This window comes from Thermobia domestica, chromosome 7 (assembly GCF_964235325.1).
Source record: "Thermobia domestica chromosome 7, izTheDome1.hap1.1, whole genome shotgun sequence".
Classification (NCBI taxonomy): domain Eukaryota; kingdom Metazoa; phylum Arthropoda; class Insecta; order Zygentoma; family Lepismatidae; genus Thermobia; species Thermobia domestica.
Window position 1 is genome coordinate 81839723 of NC_137460.1, and position 19664 is coordinate 81859386.

Sequence of the window (19664 nt, forward strand, 5' to 3'; positions counted from 1 at the left end):
TCGCCTCCCAAAACCTCGCGGCCCAAAATCTCGCCAGGCCGAAACCTCGCCTGGCCAAAACCTCGCCGCCCAAAACCTCGCGGGACAAAATCTCGCCGGGCCAAAACCCCGCCTGGCCAAAACCTCGCCGCCCAAAACGTCGCGGGCCAAAATCTCGCGGGGCCAAAACCTCGCCTGGCCAAAACCTCGCGGGCCAAAACCTCGCGCCCCAAAATATCGCCATACCCAAAATCTCGCCTGACCAAAATGTAAATGTTCCAATAGATGATAAGGATGACGGTATAAAAGACGCTGTTTCAGAAGAAGTATCACGGGTATTTGACCAAGTCCCGTGATACCAAATGAAAATTCTATTTCTGTATTAGAGGATTTCAATGTGAAGGTAGGGCGACAGGATGTTTTTAAACTGGTTATAGGGAAAGAAAGTCTGCATAAGGAAAGTAATGACAACTAACGAGGTTAGTTTCGTGAATTTTGGAACATCCAAAAACTTAAAATTTTAACAAAAATCTAATAATATTTATGAAAATATGAAATAATATATGAGTTTTTACGACGTCCCTTGATTATGTCCTATAGGTTAAAGGAGACGTAGATGACCAGGATGAAGGAAATGATCGAATAAAGAAAGTGGGATGAAACGGGAATAACCCGAGAAAGCCCACGCACACGATGTTTTGTATCTTATTATTATTATTATTATTATTATTATTATTATTATTATTATTATTATTATTATTATTATTATTATTATTATTATTATTATTATTTGTAATGTGGAATTGCATATTAGGAAACACATTGGGTAAATTTTAAAGAAAAGTTTCATTCGCGGCGAGGTTTTGGCACGGCGAGATTTTGGGCGGCGAGGTTTTGGCCCGGCGAGATTTTGTCCCGCGAGGTTTTGGGCGGCGAGGTTTTGGCCCGGCGAGATTTTGTCCCGCGAGATTTTGGGCGGCGAGGTTTTGGCCACGCGAGGTTTTGGCCCGGCGAGATTTTGGCCCGGCGAGATTTTGTCCCGCGAGGTTTTGGGCGGCGAGGTTTTGGCCACGCGAGGTTTTGGCCCGGCGAGATTTTGGGTGGCGATGTTTCGGCCGCGAGATTTTGTCCGTATACCTGAGTAGACAACGCAGGTTCAGCTAGTTTAAAATTAATTTTTCAATAAATATAACACTTGGGCCTGTATGGGATTTTATCATATTACTTTGATTGTAATACATACTCAAAGGAAGAAAGAGGTTTACATTTTTCGCAAAGAATAGTGCATAAACGATTCTTGTCATGCTAGGAACGAAAACAAAGGCTGAAATATTAGTCTTCAGGTAGCCATGGTTAGTTAATGTAATAATATACTACTGAAAACTGTGAAACTCTGCTATATCGGTGTTGAGGAGTCCAACATTTAACTAGAATATACTGGTTTGTGTGCAATAGTAGATTTTGGCCTTGTTGAAAATATGATAAGACACAAGGACGGCCTTAAGCTAATTGGACGGACTGTTCCCAATTGAGCCCCATACTAGAGTGTAATATACTTTAAGCTTGTTAAGTACGAGGGGAAATGCCGAAAGTTTTTACGAGATACTCTTTGAAAAAATAACTTATTTACATAAACCCTCTTACAAATTCTGAAAATAATCCCCACAAGCATTAATACATTTTTTCCATTCTTAAAAACTACGAACAAAATATTTTTAAAAAATCGTTCTTTGCAATATCAGCAATTTTATTATTATATGCTGCGATAGCCTCTTCAGTTGTTTGAAACTGATGTCCTTGAAGCTTTTTCTTGAGTTTTGGGAAGAAAGCAAAGTTATATGGAGTGAAATTTGGATAATAAGCAGTAAATTCCAATTTTCTGTGGAAACTCCAAAGTTTTCGCTGTTGTGTGTGTTTCAGTGCACTGTAATAATGAAGAAGATAAAGAGACAATGGAAACTTTCCGTGGGCAGATCTCTAAGCTTATTTAACTGTATAGTTGCTACGCGGCTTAGAGAGAAAAAGAAGCCACCATAATTTTACTCACTTACGCTTAATTATCAAAGGTGGAATTTCATTTTGAAAACACCATGCTGTCGTCTGCTGTTTTTTCGGGTCATGGTTGTAAATTTATGTTGTTTCGTTACCTGTGACAGTATTATAAACGTCTTTACTTTTCCCTTGCGACCATTTTTTAAAGGATATAGCGACATCACTCTACACGGTCATCCTTTTGCTCAGGTGTGCTCAGGACATGTGGGACCGAGCGACTGCAACTCTTGGAAAGGCCGAGATATTCTCCTATTATGGACTGGGCTCAAATTATTTCAACCTCCAAGGTTGACTGAATTAATTCGTATTGCATATAGCGATAATCTTTCATAAGATTTATTACTGCTGCGACATTTTCATCCGTAACTGCGGTGCTAGGGCGTCTTACCCGAGACTAATCTCCTAGGATTTGTCGGCCGCAATTAAATTCCACAAACCAACTTAAAATGGTTGCGCGTGAAAGGATAGAGTCCTCGAAACACTTTTTAAAATTATCATGACACTGTTCTTGTGATAAACCGTACTTAAAATCGTAAAAAATCATTGCACGAAAATCGCGTCGCTTGAGCTCCATTGTTGCCTACTTACAGGCACAAACCAACCTACACTTCTATCCCTCTAATTTTCAAAGAAACAAACATGTAGCCTTGCAGTTATACCTTGTACCCTAGAGGATATACGCTTTTAAACGTGATACGCTTCAGCAGGACAACGCTATTTGTATTTTAATATATAAAATCTTTCGACATGCCCGTCGTACAAACAATACCTTGCATATTGGCTTGGAACCTGGTGCCGACCAAATTGATTCCAATTGGGTTCTGCACTTCCTAAGGTCGACTCTGATAAGGCACATAAATTAATCTGAAAGTTTAACACAATGTATTTAGACAAGGAATTTCACTAGTAGTTCTTAGCGACTTACTTTGGTTCAATTAGCACAAGAGAAGATATACATGGAAATAACCAACAGACGGTGGAAGATATCAACTAGACTATGTTAAGATTCAGAACAGGTACAGTTCGAAGCATAGAAAATATTCCAAAATGTTTAAGTCCAACTTAGGAACAAACTCTTGCACCATGTGCTTATGCTTTCCGAAATACACTTCTCATCGACTAGTTACTTCCGGTATTCAACCCAACTCAACCCCTCCTTCATCTTTCCTTGTCTAAAGCGGTGTGTAACGTAATGTACTCTTTCCATTCAGACGGAAAAAACAGGAACCAGTTTACAAGGTTTATCGCTCTAAAACCGACTATTTCATTCGTTTGTTCTGAAATGCCTTTCTAAAGCCTGAGTAAAACAAAACGTCACAAAATGTTCCCATAGCTTCATAAACACCCTTATTTGCATTCTTTCCCTTCTTCAAAGGCTGCATATCACATCAACCTAGAAAGATGCTCCTTGTGAAATCTATGGAAATTGTTAATCATGACAGTAGGTTTTATGATTCCAAAGTCTGTAATGCGGGCGCAGAGCTCTAAAAACTACTGACAGAAATGACTGTTATTCATTTCTTGTCAGTAATTGCAAACAAATGTTCCATTTGAGCAGGACAGAAGGATGTAATTGCCCCCTCCCTTGAGCTTGAGAAATACATATTGTTTGATCAAATATGTAGTAATATAATAAAAAAAGTTCGATCCCAGCTCGCGCCAAGTAAACTTTGTGCTGGACAAACACCATGAACGTGGGTTCTCCCGTTTCCTCCCACTTTATCATTCCACCATTTCATTCATTGCTTATCGTCACCGTCTCCTTTATCCAACCCGCATAATCGTGGGACGGAAAACTTAAAGACTACATTTCATTTTTTTACTGATAAAAAAGTGAAACTATTATGTCGACAGAGAATCTCCGACTCTCCCACCCATCGGACCCGGCGAAAATCTAAAATAACGCTGCTTTTAACAACAAACCTATATAGTTACGATAGCACATTGCTTGAGCGCTTACATTTGATTTCAAGAGTCGTAGGTTTGATCCCAAGTCATAAGACTTCATGAACAACATTGAGAGAAAGAGAGAGGTTGAAATATGGAGACAGAAAGGAATGTTTTACATATATAAGTTTAGAATTGGAGAAAAAAATATCGGACAGCATCCATATTATGATGAAAATTGTGACTTTGTGAAACAGAAGAAGGAAAGGTTCCGAACTTCGAGGATAACATTAGGCAGTTGTTGAATTAAAATAGTGAATTCTTTTTAGAGCATCAGATGATTACGAAGGGAGAGAAAGATCTTAAGATCTGGAGAATTAAGAATTTTTTAAAAAAATCTTTAGCTTCCGAACCGGGTTTCGAACCACGAAGCTTCTAGTTATCGATCCAGGACTTTGTCCAATCAACGACGGAGAATGCTATGTAGCCTATCACATACTTTTCCTTTACCTACTAAAGAGATGGGATATTCCAAACGTTGACTCGGTGGATTCGCCATTCAGATGGGACGCAGACCACTTGTAGCTTAGTTATAGGGTGTATAATGGACTTCCCCTTGTTCAAGAATACTTTTTAAGTCAGTAAAATTCATTCTTATTGTGTTCATTAAGTTATATATATTTGATAGAACTATATGATAAAATAGTGCCAAATAGGTCTACTTTGCGTCGTTGTTTGTTACATGATTGTTTAATGTAAGGGATTCCTACTTTGATGGTCTTAGGTTCGAATTCCGACTATTCTTATTGACTTTTTCTTCTACCCACGCTCATACTGTGCAATAGAGAAACTCAATTTTGAAGTAAATGTAGTCCCAGCTAGTTTAAGACGAAATTGTTTTCAAAAATAATATTTGTTATTATTTGCTTTTAACAGGTTGCGATGTTTCATCTTTGATATTAAATCCTACTGCCTTAATATATATAATTCATTTCCCTACGTCATATCATGCTGAATGTTTGCATGACGACGACAGTCGGGCGGTAAAAAAAAATCCATTGCTACTGTAATATATATATATATATATATATATATATATATATATATATATATATATATATATATATATATATATATATATAGGAACTTCGACTCAGAAAAAAGTACAATAAACTTGTGCGATGCAACATGGACTCCTGGAGGAAATTCAAACGAATGTAGTATATGTGTAAATTAGTGCTCTCAAATGGGCCGGGTCGGGTCAGCTCGGGTTGGGTTACGGGTCGGGTCGGGTCAGGTCAACTCGGGTCGGGTTGTTGCGTCGGGTCGGGTAAATCGTTTCGGGTTATCGTGTCGTGTTATCGGGTCGAGTTGTCGGGTCGGGTCAGTTCACTTTGGTCAACTGAGTTTAGGTTGAGCTTAAACTCGGCTGGAGTCGAAAGCTGCTGTTTTTCACTAGCTGCCTAATTAAAAGTAGCAATTTTCAATTGATTTTATAGAAGCCATAAATCTATTTTGAACACTTGCAGCTAGTGTTTTTATGGTAAATGCTTATTTTTGTACTTGTGTGTACTTTAATTTGTAAATGTGGAAGATTGATTTTACCAATCGACTGTAATATTAATATCTACGCCAATATGGAGTCTGGATTTAGAACAAAACTAGAAGTTGTTTAAGCAAGGCCAAAAAGGAAGATTGGATATGGACGACCAAGCCCAAGCAGGGCTGCGTTGGCTCAGTGGTAGAGAATTCATCTCTGGTGCATGGTGTCCATGGTTCGATCCCAGCTTGTGCTAAGTAGACTTTGTGGTGGAGAAACGCCGTGTAGTGGATTTTCTCGGGGTTCTCCTGTTTCCTCCCACTTTCTTCATTCCACCATTTCATTCATTTCTCATGGTCACCGTATCCCTTAGCCTCGGTGCAGAATCGATGGACCTTAAACTGAATATTTCACTTTATTTCACCAAGCCCAAGGACATCGATACAAGAACAAGATAAAGATTGGATATGCAAGACGAATTGCATAGTAATCTTGCTCTTGGCCCTGTTTTGGTGATCACCAAGTAGCGATGAGCATATTTTCTTGCTTTCCGTATAGTATGAAAGACCTTAATCAAAATCACACTTGGTCTTCATTTGTACCGATGAGGCGAGCATTCTTGGCTCTTGTATAGCATGAAAGACCACCAAGACTACGAAATGCAGGACCAAGACTTGACTGCAAGACAAAGAGTAAGACGCAGTATTGATGACCAAGACCCAGCAAGCGAATTGTTTGAATTTCATTTGTTGGGCTGAAAGTGATGAAATAAAATTAGTACTTTATAATTAAATATCATACTGTATTTTTAAATTTTAAATTACAAGATTCATATTATGTATCTTCTTACGTGCAACTATATATACTGTAAAATACGTTTTAATTATCGAGAAAGAAAAATCAAAGTGACACGGGTCCCGGAATCATAAGAACCTATTTTGGAATGAAAGTTGAAGGGTTAGAAAAAATCACAGGTGTTCTCCTGTTTCCTCAACCCTTATCATTGTAGTTAAACGATTTCCTTTTGTCTCCGCCAAGAGACTCTTGCTACTGCCTTCCGAGAAGATCCCCTGTCGTCCAAGCAGGTGAGAACATTGACCTTGAATAAAAATTTCGTCACATAGAATAAAACAAGAAAAAAAAATTCTCCCACGTCGGACATTGGTATCAGTTATAAAGGAAATAACCAAACCTCATTAAGATGCATACACCTCATTAAGTGCCAAATATTCATTAAGATGCATATACAAATCCCCCGCTTGATCTAGCTAGTGGTTAACGTGTAAGACTTCGGTACACGTGGTCCGGGTTTAATTCCCAATGGAAGTTCATTTTGGCGTTCCCCCAGTGTCGCGACCATAGTGCTCTCAAACGGATCAGGTTGACCCGACCCGCCTCGGATCGGGTCAGCTCGGGTCGGGTCAGTCGGGTCAACTCGGGTCGGGTTGTCGGGTAAGGCTACTCGGGTCGGGTAAGTCGGGTCAGCTCAGGTTGGGTTGTCGGGTCAGGTCAATCGGGTCAGCTCGGGTCGGGTCAACCTGGTCAGCTCGAGTCGGGTTGTCGGGTCAGGTCAATCAGGTCGGATCATGGTTCGGGTCAGTCGGGTCGGGTCAGTCAATTTGGGTCACGGGTCGGGTCGGGTCGGGTCGGGTTGAAGACCGTTGAGAGCATTAGTGTAAATTACCATCTGAACAATGTATTGTGGGGTGTAAGACACTGAAACCATCACTAGGAGGGGAAGAGATGACATGTAAAAAAGTAATAGAATACGAAAGATATTGGTGTCGAATTCATAGTTTTCTTGTTCGAAGAAATGAATAGTGGCACTTTAGATGAACGCTCCTCACTTGATTTTAGCCCTGCATAAGTGAAAAGTGGCTTTATAAATATATTTTTCCTTTCAAGTGTTATTGTTTAAAAAACTTGATCTTCAACTTTATTTTGTAATTATTTTCTACCTCTTAGTAATTATTACATATATTTTCTATTTATATTTTATTCTGTTCTACATTTCTTATATACATGGTATGTCATATGTTTGAAGATAAGCTTATGACGACTCAGGGCAGAAAGGACATACACATAATGTAGGCCCTGGCGGTCCGGATCCTCCTGCCCCCGATATCACTACTTATCTGTAAATTTTACCTATTTTTAGAGATGATGTTAGACATTTTAGTAAAGTATGTCCTCATATTGAATTTGGTCCCCACAAAAAGCTTTCTATTCCTGAAATAAAATTTCTGCCTATGCCCCTACAAAGCAATGACGATTTTAGCTAGTGATCAGGGGATAATGCAACAACAATTCCCCAGAAATCATATCTCTGATAGGTCCGGATGTAACACCAGTATCTGAGCATTACCTTTTTTCACTCCCAGTGTATTGAAACTCATGCCAAATGAACTGTTCGGAAATCTTCATTGGTTCTCTTGTCTGACACTCATGCCAATGGGTCCGATCTTGGACATATACTACATCTGGAATGGCACTATTTATGTCAGTGATCCCGAAAACTATGCATTTGACACAAGCACAGAACGTTTTCCATTCTTTTTGCCTGTCACCCTCCCACTCTGACCTCCATGCCAACCAAGGCTTAACTCGTACTTAAGCATAATCAACAGTGTCACTATTCATCTTTGTGACCCCGAAAACTATGAATTCGACACTAATATCGTTCGTATTTGACTACTTTTACATGTCACCTTCCTCCCTTATTGGGGATGGTTTCAGTGTCTAGTCCCTAACTGTGCAGGAATTTCAACCAACTTACGTACACTTATCAGTGGTAGAGCGTTCAACTCTGGTGCATGGGGTCGCGGGTTCAAACGCTGCTTCCGCCAAGTGAACTTTGTGGTGGACCCCCAGTTTCTGGTGGAAGTTTAGGGCCAAGAATTTTAGGAATAATAAAAAAATACATCAAAAGATTGCGACATTGGGCACTAATTAGTTTTTGGATAAGGTGCCTCAATATTTTTAACGGCCCCTAAATCGAGTTTTTTTTTTCGGAATAAGCATTTTTACTAGGTTAGTGATAGTTTGCCTTTAGCTACACTATATGTAGTTCTCCAGATATGGGTCGTAAAGGAAATATTTGATTGAATGAAATATATTGTTTTTTTTGGGGGGGATCAAGGGCCACAAAAAATTTTAACGCCCCCTAAATCGAGTTTTCGTATTTTTTTACGGAGTAAGTACATCATACTGACTTAGTTTGGGTATGGTTACACTATATGTAGTTCTCCAGATATAAGGCACTCAAAATTTTTTTTGGCTGAAATATATTGGATCTTTTGATACAAAAAAAAAAAAAAAAAAATGAAGGTCAATTTAACATTTTCTACTTTGTTGAAATTAGGTTTGCAATGGAAAAGTGTCATTTTTTTGTTATTGCAGAATTTTGGAAAAATACAAGAAAGATAAAAATCATAGTATAAGTTTTCTAAAAGACAAGTACCCACACCCAAGGGCGCAGATCCTGGGAGGCCCGGGGGCCCGAGCCCCCCAAAGCTCATGTCGGCCCCCTATTGTATTTATGAATATGCAATATTTGGCATAATTTGAGTGCAATTTGTCTTAAAATCTTCATATATATGCCTTCTGCATCTGAAGGCCCACCCCAAATTTACAGAGAAATCGGCGCCCTTGTCCACACCCCCTTAAAATTTTCACACACCCTGTTTTTGAAATCTTGGCGGAAACTCTGAGTAGGTAAAGGAAAAGTATGTGACAGGCTACGTAGCGTTCTCAGTCGTTGAGTGGACAAAGTCCTGGATCGATAACTAAAAGGTTCGTGGTTTGAAACCCGGCTCGGAAGCTAAAGATTTTTTAAAAAATCTTAATTCTCCAGATCTTAAGATCTTTCTCTCCCTTCGTAATCATCTGATGCTCTAAAAAGAATTCACTATTTTAATTCAACAACTGCCTAATGCGATCCTCGAAGTTCGGAACCTTTCCTTCTTCTGTTTCACAAAGTCACAATTTTCATCATAATATGGATGCTGTCCGATAATTTTTTTCTCCAATTCTAAACTTATATATGTAAAGCATTCCTTTCTGTCTCCATATTTCAACCTCTCTCTTTCTCTCAATGTTGTTCATGAAGTCTTATGACTTGGGATCAAACCTACGACTCTTGAAATCAAATGTAAGCGCTCAAGCAATGTGCTATCGTAACTATATAGGTTTGTTGTTAAAAGCAGCGTTATTTTAGATTTTCGCCGGGTCCGAGGGATGGGAGAGGCGGAGATTCTCTGCCGACATAATAGTTTCACTTTTTTATTAGTAAAAAAATGAAATGAAATCTTTAAGTTTTCCGTCCCACAATTATGCGGGGAGGATAAAGGAGACGGTGACGATAAGCAATGAATGAAATGGTGGAATGAAAAAGTGGGAGGAAACGGGAGAATCCACACTCACGGTGTTTGTCCACCACAAAGTTTACTTGGTGCGAGCTGGGATCGAACTTTTTTTTTATTATATTACTACACATTTGATCAAACAATATGTATTTCTCAAGCTCAAGGGAGGGGGAAATTACATCCTTCTGTCCTGCTCAAATGGAACATTTGTTTGCAATTACTGACAAGAAATAATAACAGTCATTTCTGTCAGTAGTTTTTAGAGCTCTGCGCCCGCATTACAGACTTTGGAAGCATAAAACCTACCGCCATGATTAACAATTTCCATAGAATTCACAAGGAGCATCTTTCTAGGTTGATGTGATATGCAGCCTTTGAAGAAGGGAAAGAATGCAAATAAGGGTGTTTATGAAGCTATGGGAACATTTTGTGACGTTTTGTTTTATTTAGGCTTTAGAAAGGCATTTCAGAACAAACGAATGAAATAGTCGGTTTTAGAGCGATAAACCTTGTAAACTGGTTCCTGTTTTTTCCGTCTGAATGGAAAGAGTACATTATGTTACACACCGCTTTAGACAAGGAGAGATGGAGGAGGGGTTGAGTTGGGTTGAATACCGGAAGTAACTAGTCGATGAGAAGTGTATTTCGGAATGCATAAGCACACGGCGCAAAAGTTTGTTCCTAAGTTGGATCCTAAGTTCCTAAGTTCGAACTCTACCGATATAGCTTAAAGAACGCGAAGACTTTTCCCGGGGTTGATATTTTCTCTGATCATAATCTTGTGCTGGCCGAGGTAGATATTCAACTGAAAATTGTAGACAGAAGAAAAACATAGTGTTGAATACTAAAAAGTTAAAAAACGAGGAAATAAGATTTTTTTCGTTGAAAAAATCGTAGAAAAATATCCAAACGAGGAAAGAATAGGGGCAGATAGTGACGCACAGTGGGAACATATTAAACTTTGCTTATAGCAGGCTGCAGAAGAAGCAGTAGGTTAACGCGAACACAAAACGGCTAATAAACGATGGTTCACAGAGCAGATGTTTCAGAAAATGAGTGAAAGGAAGACGTGGAAACAAGTTGATACAGAAGAGGGCAGAAATGTGTACAAAAAGTTAAATAATGAGCTATGGAGAGAAACAGACAGAGCGAGGGAAGAGTATTACGAAAGAAAATGCGAGGACATAGAAGAACTAGAAAGAGTTAGGAAGTATGAGGAAATGTATATGGAGGTGAAATCTATGGAATTTTGGAAGAAACAAGGGGGTATTACGATGAAGTAAAAAATAAGAATGAAAAGGTAGTCAATGAGAGAAATGAAGTCTTAGGAAGATGGAAAGAATATGTTGAGGACTTATATGAGAGTAGGGATAGACCGTGCAGCCTAAATGTTGAAGTAGAAAATGAAGTAGGCGAGGATGATAAAGGATTTAGTATTCTTCGGGATGAATTTGAAAAGGCTATATCCGAGATTAGGAATGGAAAGGCAACCGGGATAGATAATATACCAATCGAATTTATTAAAAATATGGGAGACAAGGAAAAGAAAGAATTGTTCCGAATATGCAATGAAATACATGAAACAGTGGAGTGGCTAAACGCTTTCCTGAAGACAATCATGATACTGATGGCTAAGAAATCGAACCCAAAGAGATGTGAGGATTATAGAACTATTAGTCTCATATTTCATGCACCTAAAATTCTGCTCCGAATACTGAACAGAAGGTTATATGGAAAGAGAATGAAGAAGTTGAGGAGGAGCAGTTCGGGTTGAGAAGAGATAAGAGCACAAGAGATGCTATTGGATTATTAAGGGCGATCGGTGAAAGATTTACAGAAAAAAGGAAAAGAGGTGTATGTTTTATTTATTGATCTAGAAAAGGCTTTTGACCACGTGAATTGGGAATTGTTGTTGGGAGTTCTAAAGAAGATAAGGTTGGAATGGAAAGATCGAAGACTAATAAGAAACTTATACATGAACCAACAAGTAAGTGTTAGGATAGGGGAAAAACTGACGGAAGAGAGTGCAATTGGAAGGGGAGTTCGACAAGGATGCTGCCTCTCCCAACACTATTTAATGTCTATCTAAAAGAGATAGTGAAAAAGAGTTTACATGATGATGACGGCATTTTGGTAGGAGGTAAAATGATTAGATGCATAAGATTTGCAGACGACATGGCGCTTGTTGCAGAATCTGAAAAGGAAATCAATTAATTGTTAGAAAGCCTGAGGATGGGCTTTGAAGAATATGGGATGAAAATAAATGTTAGAAAAACAAAAGATATGGTGATTGGAACGAAGAGGTCTGTGCCAAATATAAAAGGAGAAAATAGAACAAGTGAATGGTTTTCGATATCTGGGTAGTATTCTTAGTAATGACATGAACTGCGAACGTAAAATACAAGCAAGGATAGGAATGGGGAAAGAAGATTTTAGGAGGAAGAAAAGTCTGTTTTGTGATACCTTGAATAGGGAGTTGAGAAAAAGACTCATAAAATGCTTCGTGTGGAGTGTTGTACTGTATGGGGCGGAAACTTGGACATTACGTAAAAGTGATGAAAAACGACTGGAAGCATTCGAAATGTGGGTGTGGAGAAGAATGGAAAGAATTAGTTGGGTCGAGCGGAAAACGAATGAGAGAGTGTTAGAAATAGCGGGAGAGAAAAGAACACTTTTAGATATTCTAAAGAAGAGGAAGATGAACTGGTTGGGACATTGTCTAAGAAGAAATTGTATCATGAGGGACGTCCTAGAGGGTATGGTGCGAAAAAGAGAGGGAGGGAGCGAAGGAGACTACAATTAATACATGATATAAAAACAGAAATATCATGTGTGAAGACGAAGAGGTTAGCGGAGGACCGTGGAGCATGGAAGTTTCTCAGCTGCTTCAAGTGACCTGCCAGTAAGGGCAGAATACCTACGATGATGACTTTTCATCCAAACTTGGAGTCTTTTTATCATCTCTCCTTTAGCGACCTTTTGTGTCAACGTTTTAGCAATACTATAGCTGAATCTATATCAAAGGTTGCTGATGATATTGGCATATCATTTGGCTCATGCTAATTAATATTTTCGGATGCTTTGGGCATGAGACATGTGGCAGCAAAATTTGTTCCGAAAATGTTAAATTTCGATCACTCACACTTTACCACTTGATTGTGAATTTTTGGCGAAAAACAAACCATAATTACACTTCACGTTCCGTATTTGCTGGATATGGCACATTGTGACTTCATCCTATTTTCGAAGATAAAGGAAACTGTGAAAGTAAAATGTTTTGTCAACACTGAGAAGATGACGACAAAATTGAATGCCAGAAGTGCTTCGAAGATTGGAAAGTAAGTATATTATTCTGCTGAAAAGGAAAATTAACATTGATAAATATATAAGTATTTTTAAGAAAAAAACTAGGTCTGAGCATATTTTGATCAAACCTCGTGTAATAATGGATGGTCATTTCTAAGAGAAAATTTAATGAAACACAAAATAAACTTGCATAATATAATATGTATTTAGAGTTATATTTTGCGTACAAAGGCATTTGTTTTTAAAGTATCTACATTGTGCGCATTCGCTTATAGTCTCAGCACTCCAATTAAATTATACAAAATGCAAAGTCTTAATTCGCTCTCGCTTTATACAAGTGAAAATTATAGTCACATGCACACACACATACACAAATATAAGCATTAATTTACACGTACCACAAAAATATATTGTTTTATTTTTATTTTTAATTATTTTATAAAACTACAAATAAAACTTATCGGCAAGTAACACCAACTTTTTCCGTTTATAAAAGCCGCCGATATATTGCTGATATTTTACTTCGAGCCTTTTCCAGGGAAATCGTTAATTATATCCCGTTCGCTTTAAAAAAAAGTCAATAATAAACAGCACGAAATATGTACTGCATATGAAAGGTCATACAAAAGGTCATGGATGTTCGTGACATACAACTCTCCCGGAAGTACTGGTATATTATTTTACGACTTACCAGTAGTATTTCATATTTTTCTTCCTCTTCCAAAAACTATCACAATTATACATTTCCACTTGATAAAACGAACAAGAATCTAACATTCATTAAATCGCTATCTGTGGTTCTGATCTGGTTAAAACATGATATTTTGTACGTCAACTTTTCTACACATTTACATTACTAAATGGACATCAATTTTGTGTCTCAATAACAGACTATTATTGTTGTTAACTTTCTAAGCAACTATAAAAGTATTTCATATATTGCTAATCTTCATATTGCGGGTCACACGCAAGACGCCCAAGGATAACCAAAATCCCAACATCCTATGTGCATAAAGATCAATAGGCTATTTCTATAAAATTTCACTGTATTAATGGATGCTGTCTTAGTATTATAGCACTATAATGCGGTCTTATGGTAATGCACTTGCGGAAGTCAGTGTAAAATAAGATGAAAAATATTGAAAATATGCTAACCTATATCAAGAAGGCATTAGTTTTTCTATTGTGTTTTCTTATGGAAACTCATGGGATATTTTTCTGTTGTGTTTTCCTACGAATAATGGGAAACAGCTCCAGTTCTCTTCGAGTTATGTATACATTATTCTGGACATGCGATAATCATTTTCCATGTTTGGAAACATGTAGAAAGACAATTTGAAGATGATAAACTTGTCGGGTTAGGGGCCTTTTATGCATTGCAACTTTTGCCGTAATGTTGCGAACAAACGTTTCAGCGTTTTCAAACTCAATGAGAGTCCATTGTTCCTTTTATGCTTGTCGCTGTTGCAGATTTGCAGATGCGTTTTTAAAAAACCTGCTACAGTGTTCTAGAAATCGTACAACAAAACAACAGAGATATATAAGAAGAGAAAGGAAGAATAGTTAAGCAGACTTATTATTAATATTGTCCAGGAGAGAGGAAACACGCTGAAGCTAAGATTTTTCTAGGGCCACAATATTTCTAAATCCTCTATTGATCAAGATCGGTTGGGTTTCAACCAATTAACCTTACACCTATAACAATTCCCTTGTTTCGATTTATAGTAATGCGCTCCCCGGAATTGTCTACGAGCAAACAGTTGAACCTGTCACGTCTCGGAAGGTGTATGTTTCTATAGAGAAAAATCTCCCTCCCCTTATATTGGGAATTCTTCATGTTCATTGGTGTATGTTTTTGTATGTTTGTTCCATGTTAAGTATCCTTTTTCCTTCATGTTCTAGGCTGTCTAGGCTAATTAGGGGCCTGACCTACGAACATTTGAATATAGTTCTATGAAATTAACGTTTTTCTAAATGATAATAATAATAATAATAATAATAATAATAATAATAATAATAATAATAATAATAATAATAATATACTGCCCGATATCTCACCTTGCAGAATGGGTTTGATAACCAAGAAGTTTAAAGAACATATGAGGAGCTTGTTTCCAAACTCCACCTAAGTCATTTTTTGTAATTTTACAGGAGAAGCGAAAAACGTGTATCGCTCTTGTTCTACATTTAATGAAAAATATTTGAACGATATCTTTAATGTATAGTGGTACATAACAATGTGCTAAATTTTAAGAAATGTCTGATTTTAGGTTTAAGCCTAAATGGGGGGAAAATGTTTCATTTCCGTCCAAAAACCACTTAAATCATATGTTTTCTCTAGATACATACTCAATGATTACACTCCACTATCATTATATCTTGTAAAACATATAAAATAATAATTATAATTTATATTTGATTATACTAGGTGCTTATTTACACTAAGAATAACATGATTTGTGTGTTTTTAATGATTTTTTTATTTATTTTAGTTCTAAGATTTATATTTTAAACTTTTATTTTTTAATGTATTTTTATATTTTATTATTTCTTTGGATATTGTATATTTGAACAAAACCAATTACACAAAATTTACAATCAGTACAACAAAGAAGAAACATTGTTATTTTGTTACCTATAAAGTATAAATCTTTTATCCAGACATTCCCACAGTCTTTATAAGAAAGGCTCTTGAAAATTTTCGTATAGCAGTTCATTGGCCTGCGCTCTCCCTATTAAGTATTTCTTCATAGAAAGCTTGGTCGCCGTCACTGAGCTCTATAAACTTTAGAAGGTTTTTTTTTTTTTTTTTTTTTTTTTTTTACATTTTCTTTCTTTACATCACTTACATAATTTACACTGGGAACGGTAGTTGCAATTCTGAAGCTTGGAACTTTTGTAAGGCTCTTCTTCAAAACAGCTGAGTAAGAGTTTGACCCTGCATAAGTATTTCGGCACCAATAGATTTATATTCTTTGCGAACCTAAGTACACGTACTTGTGACAGTATTATTGGCATCGCTGATTTCAACGCATCTTTGCACACCCAATGCTCCCCAATCAGAGAAATGGTAACAATGAATATCAAACTTTCAAAGCAGATAAATAATACCGACGTGACTTAGGTGGAGTTTGGAATTAATATTTTTAATGACTTAGGCGCATTTTGATAAAAAAAATGTAATTTTTTACATTTAATTTCGAGACGACTTACGTGAGTTTTGAAAGGTTATATAGTCCGGCATGTGTATCTACTCCTAATACACAAATAAAGCGCAAAAACGGAAAATTGAAAAAAAAAAAAATACTTAGGTGGTGTTTGAAAGCAGGCTTCTCATATTTCAACAGTTAAAAGTAAAGTTTTGATGGAGATTATGATAGCTAACTATACCCTTCCTTTTTACACATGAAGTTTTAAGAAAGGAACAAATCGTAAATTTTTCAATTTGTTTTTCGTAGCCTATGCAAGATACTCGTTGGCTCAATGCGACTCGTGGTCATCACTATGCCAAATAACGTTTCATCTGTCAAAGAAAATGTTTTTTTTTTTTTAAAAAAAAAAACAAATCCTTGTTTGCACTAATACGAAACTTATCTTGCAAATCATTTTGAGGAAAATATAAAATGCAGATATTATTATTTATTTTTTTGTGAAACATGTATCTGGCAACACTAGTGCGAAGGTCCACATGAGAGAGAAACAAAAAAGATTACAGTGGTAAGTATTCGACACCATTTATCATTTTTAATTTAGTGAACAAAACAAATTGAACGAATCCATTCTTCGTGTCACGGGAAAGAAACTCCTCTTTGATTACTGATACAAAAATGTATGTATTTGAATAGATACATGTTCACTTGACTTTGAATTTCATAGCATTTCATTTAAACCTGACTTATGCGAAACAACTGATTAGTTTAACTGTTTTAAATACTGTTTTTGCATAATTTCTATCCAGTCCTTTGGTTTAAAAAAAATGTTATTGTCATTTGTTATAATAGTCTCCTGTGCACTACATGCTATTGGACATACCTTCACTTGTCATATTAGCCAACTACATAATTTCTGTAAAAGGATGGCAAAGGATATATATATATATATATATATATATATATATATATATATATATAGGGGAAGGTAGTACACAGTGGATCATTGTACACAGTGGATCAGAAGGCGTTATTCATTTATTTATTGCACAAATTCAGCTAGCGCATGTCAGTTATTCTGTTTTCACATTACACACTTATGAACGAAATGTCAACAACAATGGATGCTTCTCATTTGTGGTGCAGTGAAAAATATGTTTTCCTTGTGCTGAAGTAAAAAATGAAGTAATAGACGTGAATGCTCTGACGCTGTGATTTATCTTGTAATTTAGAATATCGCGGACATGGGAGGTAGGTAAGAATGTATTTGTAATATAGCATTGTTTATTTTGTTCTTCTACTTTAATAGTTCCTTGTTGTGGGAAACTGTTTGGGTTGACACCAACAAGTACACAGTGGATCACATCGGTGTGGTACACAGTGGATTGATCCACTCTGTACCTCATTGTGTTTATGGAAGTTCAATATATTTGGCATACTCGTTTAGAAACAAGTCATAGTATTGGTATTTCACGGAGCTTTTAATATCATGTTACACGTTACAGATTAATGGTTTAACCACAAGGAAATATACGCAAGGCAACATGAAAGACATTTATTTAGATGAGAGAAGCAGTTCAATTAGTGGTGGGGCAGGGCTATTCTGTTAGCAGCGTTGGTAAATTGAAGAACATTGATTACACAACTTTGAGCAGATGTGTCAAAAAATAAGAAAGTACCAGGTGACAATGTTAAAATGAAGTCAAATTATTCTGTACGACAAATATTCACTTCAGAGTTGGAGCATTTATTTCCGAAATATATAAAAATGTGCAGCAAAATATCTTAGTCTACGTTGCTGTGAGGCGTTTGGCATATGAAATTGATAAGAATAATATATCGATACCTGCTTAGTAGGAAAAAAGCAAAATTCTGGTCTAGAGTGAATCGTAATAAAGATCTTAGTATTCGAAATCCCGAAGATGTGTTGAATAGCATCAATCTTAGACTCTCAAGATTGATGTCATTCAACAAACACAATGCTGAGGCATTCTTTAGTAATTTACGTAACTTATCTACGAAATATCCCAAATTCTGTAGCCTTTCACGTATTTCCAACTTAGACATGAACTAGAACAGATCATACATCCAAGAAAGTAATAACAGAGAAAGAAGCCCGTGAATGAAAGGAGTACAAATTCAGCAGCAATCTGAAGCAAAACGGATAAAATAAAGACTTTCAGTCCTGAAGAAAGGAAAAGAAAATGATAGTTCAACGGGGAATGATGATTTTAAGTCAATTATATTATAAGATTCTTTAGATGATGATGATACTTTAGAAAACGAAATCTTTCAGTTTAACGTCACACGATTATGCCCCTCACGCTAAGGAATACGGACCATGTTACTTTAGAGACAGAAACTACTAGCCTACTTATTGATGATTTGGAACAGAGTCAAAGAAAAGTTCAACCTGGTGATTACGTTCTTGTAAGATTTCTTTCACGGACACATTATATTGGTCAAATCACGACTAGGAAAGACAATAAAAAATGATATTTAGATTTCGTTTCTAAGAAGTGAGAAGATACATGAAAGTCCACGTCTCATATAGCCTCGCTGCTGAAAAGGGACGTTAAACTCAAAATCAACTCAACTCAAGATACATGAAAGTTTCGTCCACCCAAATAATCCAGATATTTTACCCACACACAATATTTGAATAGTAAGACGGCTTCCAAAACTTCTTATTGTGAAGAATAAAATATTGTCTGTTAATATCAGGTTGCCGGTAGAGTTCCATGGAATTGATCTCCGCTAACCTTTTGAAGTTTCAAAGGATGATAATGTCGAGCTGGACATATATTTTTGTCGTCATAGTGAAACTGATAATTTGAATAATCAGACTAATTGAACTCAGTACAGAAAGTTAAATTCTCCATTTTATAACAAATTGATTATGCTATTGTGCATAACTACTAAATTTACTAATCCAAAACCAAAGATTCTCCGTACAAGATATCAATTTAATTGTCTAAAAAGTTTGTTTTATAACAGTCGTTTGTATTGTTTATTTTGGTAATCAATTTCTGAAATTAATACTATGCTATTAAGATGCTTGTAATACTTCGATTCTAACTTTTATTTAGAATTTTAAAATTTATTTTGTATTGTGAGTAATAGAGATTTTGACAATAATGCTTACAATTTTATGTAGATTTGGAGATTTTCAGATGATGGGCCCCTTTATCATACGGTTTCTATCATTACTTTCAATACATTGTTCCTTTGATCCACTGTGTACGCATATATGATCCACTGTGTACGATGGTGGTACACAGTGAATCACTTTACAAGCATTAGCGTTAACTGTAACTGTAAAATACAGAGCAGCGCTTCATATTAATAAATTACTTACGAATGTAGTGGAGACATGTGTCCATGTTC